We start from the raw sequence: 14258 nt of genomic DNA, 5'->3' as shown, positions 1-14258 counted from the left end.
ACTTCCCAGCTGTTCCTCGAGAGTCTATTCAGATTTGTTAAAATAACTGGTTGTTGTTTTAAACTATTATGTTTTGGGCTATTTGTGACATGGCAAGAACTAACTGATAACATGCCCCTCCCAAAGAAAAAGTAGGCGTTATTATTGTTATTAGGATTTCTATATATGTAATAAACTTCATGACAATGATTATTTACATTTGGAAACATTTATTTTGGCTTGAATGTAAGGTAATTTTTTCAAGCTTATAAATCCCCCAAATAAAACATAACTAAATAGAAGAAATAACTAAAGGAATTCATGTTATATAAAAGTATTTAAAACTTAATTGCATGTGGCTTAATGTAATGGGTAATTAATCCAATGACCAAACTCCTTCCAGAGAGATATATGTATTCTCTTAGAAGAATTGTCTCATACTTTAGTCATCAACCTGAATAATGATGCTTAGAAGCAGAATCACCCTCCCCTCCACTCTCTCCCTCCTTGACCCCAGTAGAGCATGAATTTAATGTGGTTTAAAATACATCTACTTGCAACTTCAGTAAACACATTAACCAAAACTTTTAGCTTGACCTTAAGAACATATTAAGTGAAATTCCCTAAGAGTCCATATGAAAATATTTTTTTAATTTTCAGAACACATATTTGTGTGTTCTTTCTTTATTATGAACATTAACCAATTGCAAATGCAGTTGACTACTTTCTCTTGGTTTGAGAAAATCCTTCAGTTGATTCAACACAAAAGGGAAATGGCACATTGAACCTGCTCCATTAAAATTTGGTGTTTAAAGTGTGTTTTTCACTGCAGAGCACATTTAAACAAAGTTATTTACATATGCATGTATATACTTGTCCAATTACTTTCTTTATCCTTGTTATTCACGTTGTGGTGCTTTAGATAAGAGCATGTTCTTTCACTGCAATCTTCTTATTAAATTAACTTTATTTTCAAGAAGCTCTAAGGATGAAAAGCACTCCGGATGTTAAATATCATTTAAATATTATATGAAGTGCTTCTTAAGTGTTACATTTGTAGGTAGTAGAACAAAGAGAAACAAGTAGGCAATGTTGAAGGGAAGGCTGAGGGCAACCTAATGGCTCTCTTAAATTTTTGGAGGGCTACTTTATGTAAGAACACAAACAGCTATTCTCTGTTGTCATCAGGGGCATTATAAGAGCAGAACATGAGCAAATGGCCTTAAGTCTCAACAGAGGAAATTTAGGGGATAGATAATTTATTCATTCAACATAAATGAAACAAATATTTACTGAGGGCCTACTGCACAAGGCCCTGTTCTAAGTGTTCAAGTTAAAGGTGAATAGACCAGACGAAAGTACCTGCAGTCATTGTACACATCCCTTCTTGCTCAGAGAATGATTTGGAAACTCAACCCCAGGCCAACTGGCTCCTGGACTTTCCACTTATTTATGGAGTTGCACAATGGAGTTGCAGGCATTATAGATTCTGTGAATGATGCTGCAGAATATTTCTGAGGCTCCAGGTTGTCTGAGCCTATCGTTCCCCTGTCATAAATGACCAGAGAGATGGTTAGACACTGTTCATCCTCTCTGCATTGAAGAATTTGGTTCACTTTTTCATTGAATAAAAAATATTTTGGGGTGGTGAAATAATTTCTTAGCTTATTCAATCAAGATTTCTTGTTTCTGGGTTGTGGCAATTCATCTCTTGATGATATTTTTCTTAGTTTGTTTCCATGAAAATAGAAAATTGATTGCCCTTGGCATCCTGGTTCCTATTTTATCATTTGCAGATTTATATTCCTATTCCATTTGTTTTCTTTCTGCTAATATGGGCATATGTCACATTCTGGGTTTATCATTTATCATTTCCTGGATACAATTAGCATTTTCTTTGGCCCATATGCAGAAAATGTTTTGCTCATGATTCCTTTTATAGACTTCTTAATTTACCTATCCTAAGTAGGGGTCAATTTTTACTACTTGAGATGTGAGTAGCTCTAGTTTTTTATCTATCTCACTGTGCTTGGAGGGTCTGCTAATTTAGGTGAGTTCTTCTTTCCCTTTTAATCCACCTCTTTGAAGGAATAATTTTAAAATATGAAATGTGTCATTTTCTTTTCTAGCAAATATGAAATGCTGTGGATTTTTCTTCTAATGGCATTTACCCATTGCCATGGTGATGGATTCGCAGACTAGATCACTTAAAAAAAAGAAGAGAGGGAAGGAAGGAAAGAAGGAAAGAAGGGAGGAAAGGAAAGAAGGGAGGAAGAGAGGGACGGAGGGAAGGAGGGAGAAAGGAAGGAAGGAAAGATGAAAGAGGGAAGGAAAGGAGGGAGAAAGGAAGGGAGGAAGGAGAAATATAGAGACGTATTTCTTTGCTTGGTTCATAGGTAGAACACTTACACCAAAGGAGATTAATCTGTTGACCCACGTTTGGTTCACATGCTGGCTTTGCCGTGCATTGAGGTCATTGGGCAACATTTCTCCCTGTTAAGAGAGCTAGAAAACTAGAGTTTATTGTCAGTCATCCTGGGGAGTGCCAATATGCAGATCTGTAGTATTTGCCTTTTCTAGCCCAGCTTCTCTTTCAACTGTGAAGTTTCCTTTTCTTCTATTGGACTCTCCAGCTGACTTCTGAGCCGGTATTTGTGATTAATTTTATATGTGCCTCCTGTTTGAAATCTGCTTCTTGACCTTGACCTGCCATACTTAGGACTTGGATCCTGTGTCCTGATTCCTGCCAGACAGATTCGTATCTATGGAGACTTTTCTTCTAATTGGCTGGTAATGCAAATCTCCAACAGAATAAGAGATGGGTTCCTGAAAATTTGTTCCCTGTGATGTTTTCTAAATAGAATTATTTAAAATACATGGGGGGGGCACTTGCTGTTAAAGGCCACTGGTAATAAGGTATTTTATAAAGTGACGGACCTTTTTATTTTACAAGGCAATTATAACCCATACCCCCCAAATTCACCTGTCTGTATGTGATTTGTACTAAAATTACTCAAGCCTGGGCATATCCGGGGCCAGCTCCTCTAGTCACAAAAACTGAATCTCGCAGTTTTAGGTCATATAATTCACTGAGACCGTAGTGGCAATAGCCATACTCAGAACTACATGGAGTGTGGCATTTCAACGTTTCTTTTATCTTTCTTTCAACTTGAATTTAATTAATTCAATATTTGTTACCTGTCTGTATTTCTTTTAATGTTTACGGTAATAGATACCTTAGCTTTTTGTTGTTGTTGAATCAGGAGTAAAAAGTAGGCCAGTGCTGGGGTTGTTCTGCATGGGTTATGTGACATGTAACATTGGCTAGCTATAAAGGCCCGTGGCCCTGCAGTGGAAGAAACCCAACATCTGATTCCTTTGCTCATTTCTTACTGTAACAGTTTATTTCAACTTCACCTGGCTCTTTTATTCTTCTTTCTAGGATTGTTTTGGGCTTCTCACTAAATTTGAGGTGCTTTCTCAACTCCTTTTCTGGTCCCCATATTAGCATGCATCTAAGAATGTTGCAGTATCTGAGATTTATACTTTTTAAAAAATATAACTATTTCCAAGCAATAAATTTAGCGAGAGAGATTGCTCAAAATTTTTTTTATTCAAAGTTAGTTACATAAAAATTTTGATCTGATGATGATACATAAGTGATGGAGTCAATTTAAGCATAATAATAGAAGATAATACTTTAATAATAAAAGCCACCTTATAATGAATGCTCACTTTGTACTGCAGAGAAATCATTACTGATTTTTACAGTAACTCTGTGAGGTCAACATTTTTGTTTCCATTTTATAGATGAAGAAGCTAGGCTTCCTGGAGGTTTTATAAATTGTTCAAGGTCACTAATTAGTACATTTGAATCCTGCCATTATAATTCCAAAACTCATCCTTTTGATTATTCCATGCTGTTACATATATCCTAATTTTCAATATATATAACAGTTACTTTGTCATTACAAATACGAAGTATTCTTTAATAGATGTTGATTGTGCTTTTACGGAAGTAAATTCTACCCAGGACCATCATGTTATGAAAGTAATACAATGGGTAAGGAGCCAGTCAGTTTTACAAAATTTACTCTCTGAGAAACATGCCTATACTGTGTTGTTGTCTTTGTTTGTTTTCTTCCTTCTGTTTCTTCCCTTGCTGCTATGTTGCAACCTTGACCAATGGCTCTTCTCTCTTTGCCTATTTTCCCTTTAATTGTTAAAATGTAAAGGATAGATAGAAATTATAGAAAGAGCCCAGATGTTTTCAGATACCCTCAGGGTATACCAAAGTCCTTTATACTTAGGAATGATTCCTTCATGGGAGGAAGGTATATCTGAGGGAAAGATGGTATAGAAGCTTTGCAAAAGTGTGTGAGCACATCTAAGGGAAGCAGTCTGGAGAAGCAGCAAATTTTTATCTGTGATTTTTGATGATGCTGTAAAATTGAGAAACAATACAGGAGAAACAGGGATTCTTATAGTCTTTTGCTGGTCATAGTAGTCTGGATTTTAGCAGTACTGGTTTTTGAGCTTATTGTTAACTTGCTGAAACCAGGAGAATGTCTTTGAGGTATAAACTTGGAAGGATGTGCATTCTTCTAAAGCTGAAAATATGCATACCTCTCACACATAATGTGGGGAATTTTCACCTACTAAAGTCCCTGTAATTTGGTAGATGTCTTATTTACACTCTTATTCATGATCACCTAATTCTGTAGAGCTGTAGGTTCAAGTAGTGTTTATTGAAAGTTTATTGGAAGTGTTTACTGAAAGGGGCAAAAACATAGGTAAAAAATGGATCAGATATTCTTATTTACTCTCCATTTTCATGTTTGTATGTGTGGAAGAGAGAGGTGAGGGTAATTGTGTGTGTGTGTGTGTGTGTGTGTGTGTGTGTTTCCTAGTGTGATAAATGAAAGTTGAATTATGAGACTTTCCTCCCAATATGGTATCTTCCTGTAATTTACTGCTGCCTTCCTGCGATCTACCTACCTATTGATTCTTTTGCATTTTTTATTCATTCAAGTTCATGGAATAAATGTGTTTTTCAATAAGGCTTTTTAACTGAGTTGCTCCCTTTTAACTGTTATCTGATTGAATTTTAAGTTTTGATTTTGAAATTAAATCATTGTAGAATGTTAAAAATGAATTGAATATTATAGCAATGATAACTTGAAATGATAATGCATACTTTTGCCCGGGGTCCACTTTATTCTATATTTTAAGATTTTATCTGTTGTAATTTATCATGGAAATATACTGCAAAAATGTGCATCCACGCATGCATATTTTTAGAGTGTATTAAGGAAGTAGTAGAGAGCACATATAAGCACTCAGAAATAAATACAATGAATAGGAACTGAGCATTTTGCATAGTCATTAGTATCCTAGAAAGGTATCTAGATTAATTGAGAAGAATGTAACTATGTTTTCCTGGGAAACAAGCATACCTGCGAGCTAAACAACACTATTTGTCCAGAAGCTCAACTTGTTGGGGGGCCTGGGTGGCTCATTTGGTTAAGGGTCCAACTTCCGCCCAGGTCATGATCTCCTGGTTCCTGAGTTTGGGCCCCACATCAGGCTCTGTGCTGACAGCCTGGTGCCTGCTTCGGATTCTGTGTCTTCCTCTCTCTCTGCCCCTCCCCCACTCTCATTCTGTCTCTGTCTCTCAAGAATAAATAAACATATTAAAAAAAAAAAAAAAAGACGTTCACCTTGTTTTGTTAAAAGGCCATGATGCAGCAAGGAGTGAAAATGGTATATAACATCACAGAAATGATGAAAGAAAGCCTTATCTTTGAAATAATTTTAGATTTACACTGTGAAAGGAGCATTTCACTGTCCTTAGGAAGTAAAGACCAGCATCTTTAACGAGATCAGCTGTTCCTAGGTGATTTGGTGCCTGCCTATGTCAACAGCCTCAACCAACTCAACCTATAGCAGTCTGAGTATAGCCACAGAAGCTTTCTGTTTGTTTCTGGAATGCCCTAGTTCTTTGTTTTTCAGGGCTTTGCTGCTTCCCTTTCCTATTCCTGGATGGCTCTACTTGTGTTTAGTTAATCCCAACAAATCCTTAAGTACTCCACCTAGGAGATACCTCTTTGAGAATGTTTTCTCTTCACTCCCACTAGAATAGGATTTATTCTCTATACACATTGCTTCCAGCAAGTGTCTTTTTAGCTTGTAACACATTCAAAGTTTAAAATATGTTTTATATTATCAATTGTGTGCTGTATTTCTTGCTAGAATGTAAGATACGGAGACCATTTTTGTCTTGGTTCACCAACCCTTCTCCACCCCATGCTTAGTATAATGATGGCATATAGTTAGTGCTTGCTACATACTTGTTGATTGATTGATTGAATGGGTGGATAAGTATGTGAATGTATAGATAAATTCAAGGCCAGAACAATGGAAAGGGAAAGGGTATGGAATAGAAAGGGTCAGAGAAAACAAGAGAAGGAACATAATGTAAATGTTAAAGGTAGATGACATGGTGGGAGGGAATGGTGGAAGAAGTTGTTCAATACTTGGTTAACTATTTGAAAAAGGATGAGCATGGAGGTGTGGACATTGGTAAGAATGGAAGAGAGGGATAGTGTTTGCCTTTGTAATTTTAACTTTGTCAAGTACTGTATCCTTGGCATTTGATTTTTTAGGAAAGTTTTCAACACAGTGTCACTGATAACTGTATTCATCACTTTTCTTTGTAGGGTCTTTAGGGAGTAAACTCTTCTTGTCTTCCACCTAAAAGTTCTAAAATATTAACAGTTCCTAAAACATTACATTTGTAAAGATAGCATCAGCATCATCATTAGTGGAAGAAAAAACTAAGAGATGTAAAATTAAAAACCCCGTAAGAGGGTTAAGGTTTTAAAAAAACTTGGGATTTGGGAAAAGAAGATCTGAGTAATGCTTTCTTTTCTGGGGGCAAATCCAAGTTTTATGGGTCCTTGAAGATTATATATGTTGGGAGGCTGTTTTAAAAGTGTTAATATAAAATTAGTAGCAGGGCTTTGGGAATAGTCATTGAAAACAAGGGCCCCCGATTTTAATTGCACTAAAATGTTCCCTTTGCTCAGCAGTGTTCATATGAACTGTACAATTTTAGGAAACCATATTAACCTCTTCAGAAAAAATTAAAAATAAAAAAAGAGGGTGCCTGGGTGGCTCAGTTGGTTAAGGGTCCAACTTCAGCTCAGGTCATGATCTCCCGGTTCGTGAGTTTGAGCCCCTGTGGGGCTCTGTGCTGACAGCTCAGAGCCTGGAGCCTGCTTCAGATTCTGTGTCTCCCTCTCTCTCTGCCCCTCCCCCACTTGCGCTCTGTCTTCTCTCAAAAATAAATAAACATAAAAAAAAGTTTAACTTCTTCAAACCTCCATTCTCTCTTACGTAAAAAGTGCAAGCCGTAATTTCCAGTGCAAAGTTGGTGTGATTTTGTAAGCATATAGTTTATTTTATAGGAAAAACTGCTTTGCAACTGGAATTAATATAGAATTATCATTGCTACCATTATAATATTAATTAATTTACTTCATCTTTATGACCACATTTACAATATTGCTTTTTTTTAAGTGGGAGAACAAGACAAATCAGTACCTTTTTAGTGTTTCTCCCAAAAAACTAAAACTTGCTGACTGGTATTTAATGCTCTTTTTACTAACCCTCATTTATTCATGGTGATCATGATCAGTTAGCACTGACCATTTATGAGGGTGTGCTGAGTCAGGTGTGGACCTAAGCCAGCTGACTGGCTAGGGCTAAAAATACTCAACCATCTACTATGTTGCTCAGTTAAAGTTTTTTTCTAGTTTCCAACTCTTACTTGTCAGTCAAATTCTAATTTTTGTCTTCAGGGAATGAAATTATTTGATAACTCCCTTTTCCTTACTGCTTCTGGTTCTTGTCATTCTATCAGAAAGAAAAAGGAAAATATTTTTTTATGATAAAAGTAAAAAGTTGTATTGGAAGTTTGTAGAAATTTCAGTTATGTTTTTATATAACATCTGTCTCTTTAACTTGATAGTTGTCTCATATTTCTGCATTTCCTAATAGCATTCCCTGGGGCTGAAATGCTTAGAAACAAATTATTATATTTTCAGTTATTTCTTGGGTGCTGGATTTTCTGCACAGAATGTAATTAGTTAAGCTCTTTCTTGTGAGTATAAATGTAAGGACAGACATACAAGATGATGCACCATTTACCTAATACACCCCTTTACCTGTTTTGAATGCTGAAGGGGAACCCAGTACTCCTAGGTCTGATCATAGCACTGCTGTGTGTACGTGTGTGTGCGTGTGCGTGTGCGTGTGTGTGTGTGTGTGTGTGTGTGTGTGTGTGAGAGAGAGAGAGAGAGAGAGAGAGAGAGAGAGAGCGCGAGCAAGCTGGGGAAGAGAGACAGAATGAGAAGGGGTGGCAGAGGCATAGACAAGGCAAGGAAACACATGTCTCAGAATGTGTCTGATTATATTGCCACTTTCCCTAACTAGCTATCTTTCAGTTGTTGACAGATCACTTCCAGCCCCAATAAGACATACCTGTCTCGGAGGCCCCCTGGATAGCCCTAGTAGCAGTCTGAGGGGAAGCAGACAGATGATAACAGAAAACACAAGGTGATCCTCAGCAAGTTGCCTGTCTTTTGAGAGCCTTATTTTTGTCATGTGCAAAATGGGAATAATTATAATTACCCAATAGATTGTTGTGAAGATTCAGTGTGATAGTATATGTAAAATGCCTGGAAGGTTCTAAGTGCTCAGTAGTTTGTCACTCACGAAAGGGTTTTCGATGGACATCGAGGCCTTGATGCCATGCGGGCCCATAGGAGGTGGTGGGTGAAGATTCCCACATCAAGACTAAGGTGCTGAAGCTGCTGTTTGTTGCTTGGCACCACCCCTGTGTGAAGAAGAGGGTGGAAAAAGGCATGTAGAGCGAAGGGAAGGTGGAATGCTGTGATTGGAAGAATTTAAGGATTAAAAACACTTTTTTTAAAGATTCTTTCCTTTTTGAAAACTTCAAATATATTTAAAAAATCATTCCCTCAGGACTCATGGTATTAAAAATGTTGCTTTATAAGTACTGCTGAGAGCCCTGAGAGATGCTACTCCTTAATGTTGCATTTTAATGCAGATGTTCAATATATTCAGCAAAGTAGTGTCTAATCTCCTAGAAGTAGTGGAACCACTGTTTCTTCAAAGAACAGAATCAGGACTTCTATAGAGTAATTTTCATATCAGTAAAAGCTGATGTAAAAATAGTAATCCATTGACTTCCATAAACAATGAATACTGAGATTGGTGTTGCCATTATTTTAGTGAAAGCCTCAGAGAACTAACGGGTATTGTTCAAGCTCACAGAGCTATAAGTGACAGAGCTGGAATTCAACCCTGGCCTGGCCTATTCCATAACTTTTAGATTTTTTAGAATGAATTTTTAAAAAGTCATCCAACAAAATTTTCTTTGGGCTTTGACCCATCTCACCGCCCCCTATGAGTGTGGGGAATTCTTCCTGTGCACATAGATAGACATCATAAGCATCTCAACCATGCCCTGATATATATTTATAACCCAGTCTCTCTAGGTCCTGACTCAGCCCTTCATGATCTTCCTTCCCATATTAGTGTTTTGACTCCATCCATTCATGGTCAGCAAATTGACTTCAATAGACTTTTACGTTCTTAATAAATAATTGATAGGTTTGGTTGACATGAAGCATGAAGGGGATTTGCCATGTAATTGCATTTAAGATTCTATATTTTCAAAAGCTTAGTTGAAAATCTTCCACTGAAACTTCTGTTAAATAATTTTCCAGAAGTCAGTCTAAACCTAGGAAGTATTATGAAATACTATTTTTGGAGTTATGTATTTTTATAATGACACAACATGAAGGTTTGGGAACAGTCAGACTAAGTATATTTTACTGTGTTCTTCAGTTCAAGAAAATTTGATTTCACTTTTTCACAATATGGTACACATGAAGGATGCCAGCTGGTAAAACTTACTTCTTATTTATCACTCATGCCTTAGGGAGGAAAAAGGATGAGTCCCAGGGAGAAAATGAAAACACATGGTGTACAATTTTATTTGAAACGATGTGAAACTTCAAAATATAGTGTGTAATAGATCATCTTATTTAATTTCCAGTGCCTGTTCAAAACAAAAAGGAAAGTGAGTACTTTTGTACATTAATATTTTCAGTTTTTAGGCAAAGCATAATCTCATTTTACACATTTCCCTAAATTGTTCATTATTGTAGATATGTGAAATCCATGCTTAGTCTTATGTCTGACTAATGGTTTTTCATAAGCATACATGGTAAATCTTTTATATATTTGTTTTTAGTTCTGATTCCATTACATATGTGTTGAAGGAAAAAAAAGATTTTTGAAATAGTACAAAACACTATAAATAGTCTTGATCATTGTGTTGATGTGGTAAAATAGGATACAAAATTTATTCTCAATTTCTGAGATATTAATTTCCTTCTTGCCCTAGATAGATATTTTCATGAATTTTGTATTTATAATTAATTTTAATAATTGTTTCACATATACATATAGATTCTTTCTAGCATATATGTCTGTGGTTTCCTTTGAGTTTTTAAACTAGACTTCATTTTTCTTTCATGACACTTAATATTTCTTCAAAAAGATGAAATCCAAATGGCCGTTTTAATAAGCTTAGTAGGATTAATCTCACACATGGGTTTCAAATGGAAAATATTTAAAATTGATGGGAAGAGACATGGTAAAATGCAGTTTGGAGAAATGGCTGGAAATTTTTTTGTTTTTTACTTAATCATCTTTAATTTTCTCTCTCTTACCACATCAAGAAACCATAATCTGACAGAGACCAAAACACGTGAATAGAAAGAGCTTGCTCCTGCATAGCAGTGACTTACTGTTAGGACCATAGTGTAAATTGAGAAATCCTTTATCATAGCTTTTACTTTATAAAAACTCCAGTTTTTGATGTGCCATGTCTATAAAATGTGTGTTGATATTTTAAAAAGTTGAAGTAAAACATACAGGGAGAGAGAAACCCTAACTTAATTACTGCTGCATTAGAGGTGATACTTTTTAATTATTGATTTCCAGAATATACAACTAAACTGGATATTAGGGGAGGAGTCAAGAGACCCTATTCCAGTCTTGGCTAAGAGCTTTCCTCCCACCACACCACAGATGTTCCTATATGTTGAATGAAAATGAGATAATTGCATAATTTTTCTCAACCTTACCTCTATGCCTATAAAATAAAATGTAATGTAATAAAAATTTAAAATATAAGGATGAGGTAACATCTTCAGACCCAAAATTGTGATTTCCCTAATTCAGGTTTCAGACAGGCTAAATATAATCACATTATACTGAAAATAATCACTAAATCAACCCAGGAACTATGAGTTTGTTTGATAGTGTGTGTTGTATGTATGCATGTATAATGGTTTGTGGAGAGTGACTACTGTTTTATTATTTTTTTCATGTTTATTTATTTATTTTGAGAGGGAGAGAACATCCTTGTGTGTGAGATGGGAAGGGACTGAGAGAGGCGGGGAGAGAGAGAGAGAGAGAGAGAGAGAGAGAGAGAGAGAGAGAGAGAGAGAGAGAGAGAGAGAGAATCCCAAGCAGGCTCCATGCTCAGCATGGAGCCAGGCTGGATCTCATGACTGTGAGATCTTGACCTGATTGGAAGTCAGGAGTTGGATGCTTAACCAACTGAGCCACCGAGGCACCCCTTAATTTACTCTTAAGTTACAGACTAAGATTATACATGTCTGCAGAAAAAGAGGGTAAAAAGTAATTGCCATATAAATTAGTCATGGATGATTCGTGTGTCCAGGCCTCCTGTGTGTGTGTGTGTGTGTGTGTGTGTGTGTGTGTTGTCTTTTGTTGTTTTCTTGCTTTCAATGCAGATTTGTGAAGGAAGAGTTGACTTACAAGGAGTAATAGTTGGAACACACTGATATCAAGTGTATATTCTCTGTCATTAAATTTATTTAGGATCAGCCACTCTAAGATTGTTTTTCTTCTGCAGCTTTGAGTCGAGTCATTTTGCTACTGCTTTGATCTTACTTACATTTAATTTCTGTGATTGTTAAATATTTTATGAGTAACCAAAACATCTGTGAAATCAAAAATTATTTACTGATATATTTTTTTTCATGTTAAGTCGGTGCTTTCTTAATACAGAGTTCTCTTTTTCATGTATTTTTCTGACTAAATAATTCTTTTTCAAAGTTTATATTAATTAAATGAATTTTAAATGAACTATAACCAACTTTGGGTTCAGTCAGTCAAGAGCCATTTCTGTGATTAGTTAGAAATTAGTGAAACATCACTACTTGTGTAGATTTATATTAAAATAAGTGGAATGATTGAGTTTATCTGTGATTGCTAGATTACTAAAATTGGCTGTCATCCCTCATTACAGCTTTTATAATAAAATAAATAACTATATAAAAAATACTGTAGTCACCATTTTATAATTGTCAAAAGCTATTGAAATTTATATGATTTACTCTGAGAAAGAACTTTATATTTTGGGAGTTTAGCAGTAATCCATAGGCAGAGACTTTCTCACCTGTCATTTGGTAAAGTATGCACCACTGCATTAATTTTAAAGAAATCAATATTTTTTTTCTCATTATAACCACCTTTTCTCTTTGGAGGGAAGATAAACTTACTTAAGCTTTTGTATTTCTTTATATAAGGTATATATTAATAAACATGATAGAATTTCATCTAGCATTAAACAGAAAATTTTGAAAGTCTGAAATTTTACTTCCTCAGAGTTAAAAATTATAAACTACTCACCCTATATCTTTCTAGTACTTTTCTATCAGTTATGTAATATAGGGATATCATTTACAGAATCGAAACCCTGTGCTGTGGCACATATTACATTGCAACTCTGCTTTTTCTGTGTGTCAGTATATGTGGGAGACTTTCCTTGTAAGACATATTGGTCGACCTCATTTTTTTTAAGTTCATTTATTTATTTTGAAAGAGAGAGAGAGCATGCACGCAGGGGTAGGGTCAGAGAGAGAAGAGAGAGAGAATCCCAAGCAGGCTCCATGTCCAGTACAGAACTCGACATGGGGCTCGGTCTCACAAACTGCAAGGTCATGATCTGAGCTGAAATCAAGAGTCGGACGCTTAACTGACTGAGCCACCCAGGTGTCCCAGGTCTACCTCATTATTTTTTTAATGCCTGTTTAATATCATATTAATGAACCATCATTTATTAAACCTTTCTTCTCCTTTAAATGGATATTTAAATTGTTTCCAGATTTTTGCTATTAAAATTAACAATATAATATATAATTTCATGTATAATGTAAATATATAGTTTAATATAACATGAAATATATATGATTTATTTTGAAAGTGTGAGAATATTTAGGTATATCAGTATATTTTTAAAAGCAACTGACAGAAATCCAAATAAATAACTGACATGCCCAAACTAAGAAAACACTCTGTGGTCTAATATAAGAAAAGTTTTTCAGGTATATCAGTTTAAGGTATGAAAGGTTCAAGTTCAAGGTTTTTAAATGTCTCTGAATCTCTGACTCTCCTCTGTATGAGATTTATTCTCAGTGAAGTTCTTTCCATGTGTCAGAAAAGATGACAGTTTAGGTTTATATGGTCTTTACACGTGTCAGCTTCTAGCAGAAATTCTCTCCCTGGAACCATGTGAAGATTTTCCAATGGGACTACATACACTTCTGTTAGTTAACTAAATTTTGAAATAGTCAAAGAAGGGAGTAAGGACTCCATAGTAGTGCATGTCCAATACCATGGTTAACAATCTCCGCCATGACAGCATAGGATGGAAGAAGTTCTTCAAAGAAAAAAGACAAAAATAATAGACACGAGGAGACTTAACCCTTCAGATGTGGGTAGATGTAGCCAAATTATACTTCTGAAGCAGTTTGTACTGCAGCCAAAGGATATGAAATAATTTCTCTGCATCATGCCAATCCTACATCACATTGATCATTTTAGTTTGATGCGTTTAAAAAGTCTCGTATTCATTTTATTTCGTGTTTCCCTATATTAGTGAGTTGTGGTTTTATTTTCATATATTTCCTAGTCATTTCCATTTATTCTATGGATTTTTTTGTCTATTTTATATTAAGTGATTTGTCTTTCTTACATTAATTTCCCAGAAATGTTACATATTCTGAATCGTAATACTCTGTTACCTAGGTATCATAAAAGTTCTCTAGTCTAGGGGCGCCTGGGTGGCGCAGTCGGTTAAGCGTCCGACT

Source organism: Felis catus, chromosome D4 (assembly GCF_018350175.1).
Source record: "Felis catus isolate Fca126 chromosome D4, F.catus_Fca126_mat1.0, whole genome shotgun sequence".
In the NCBI taxonomy this organism is placed as follows: domain Eukaryota; kingdom Metazoa; phylum Chordata; class Mammalia; order Carnivora; family Felidae; genus Felis; species Felis catus.
This window is presented reverse-complemented; position numbering follows the sequence as displayed.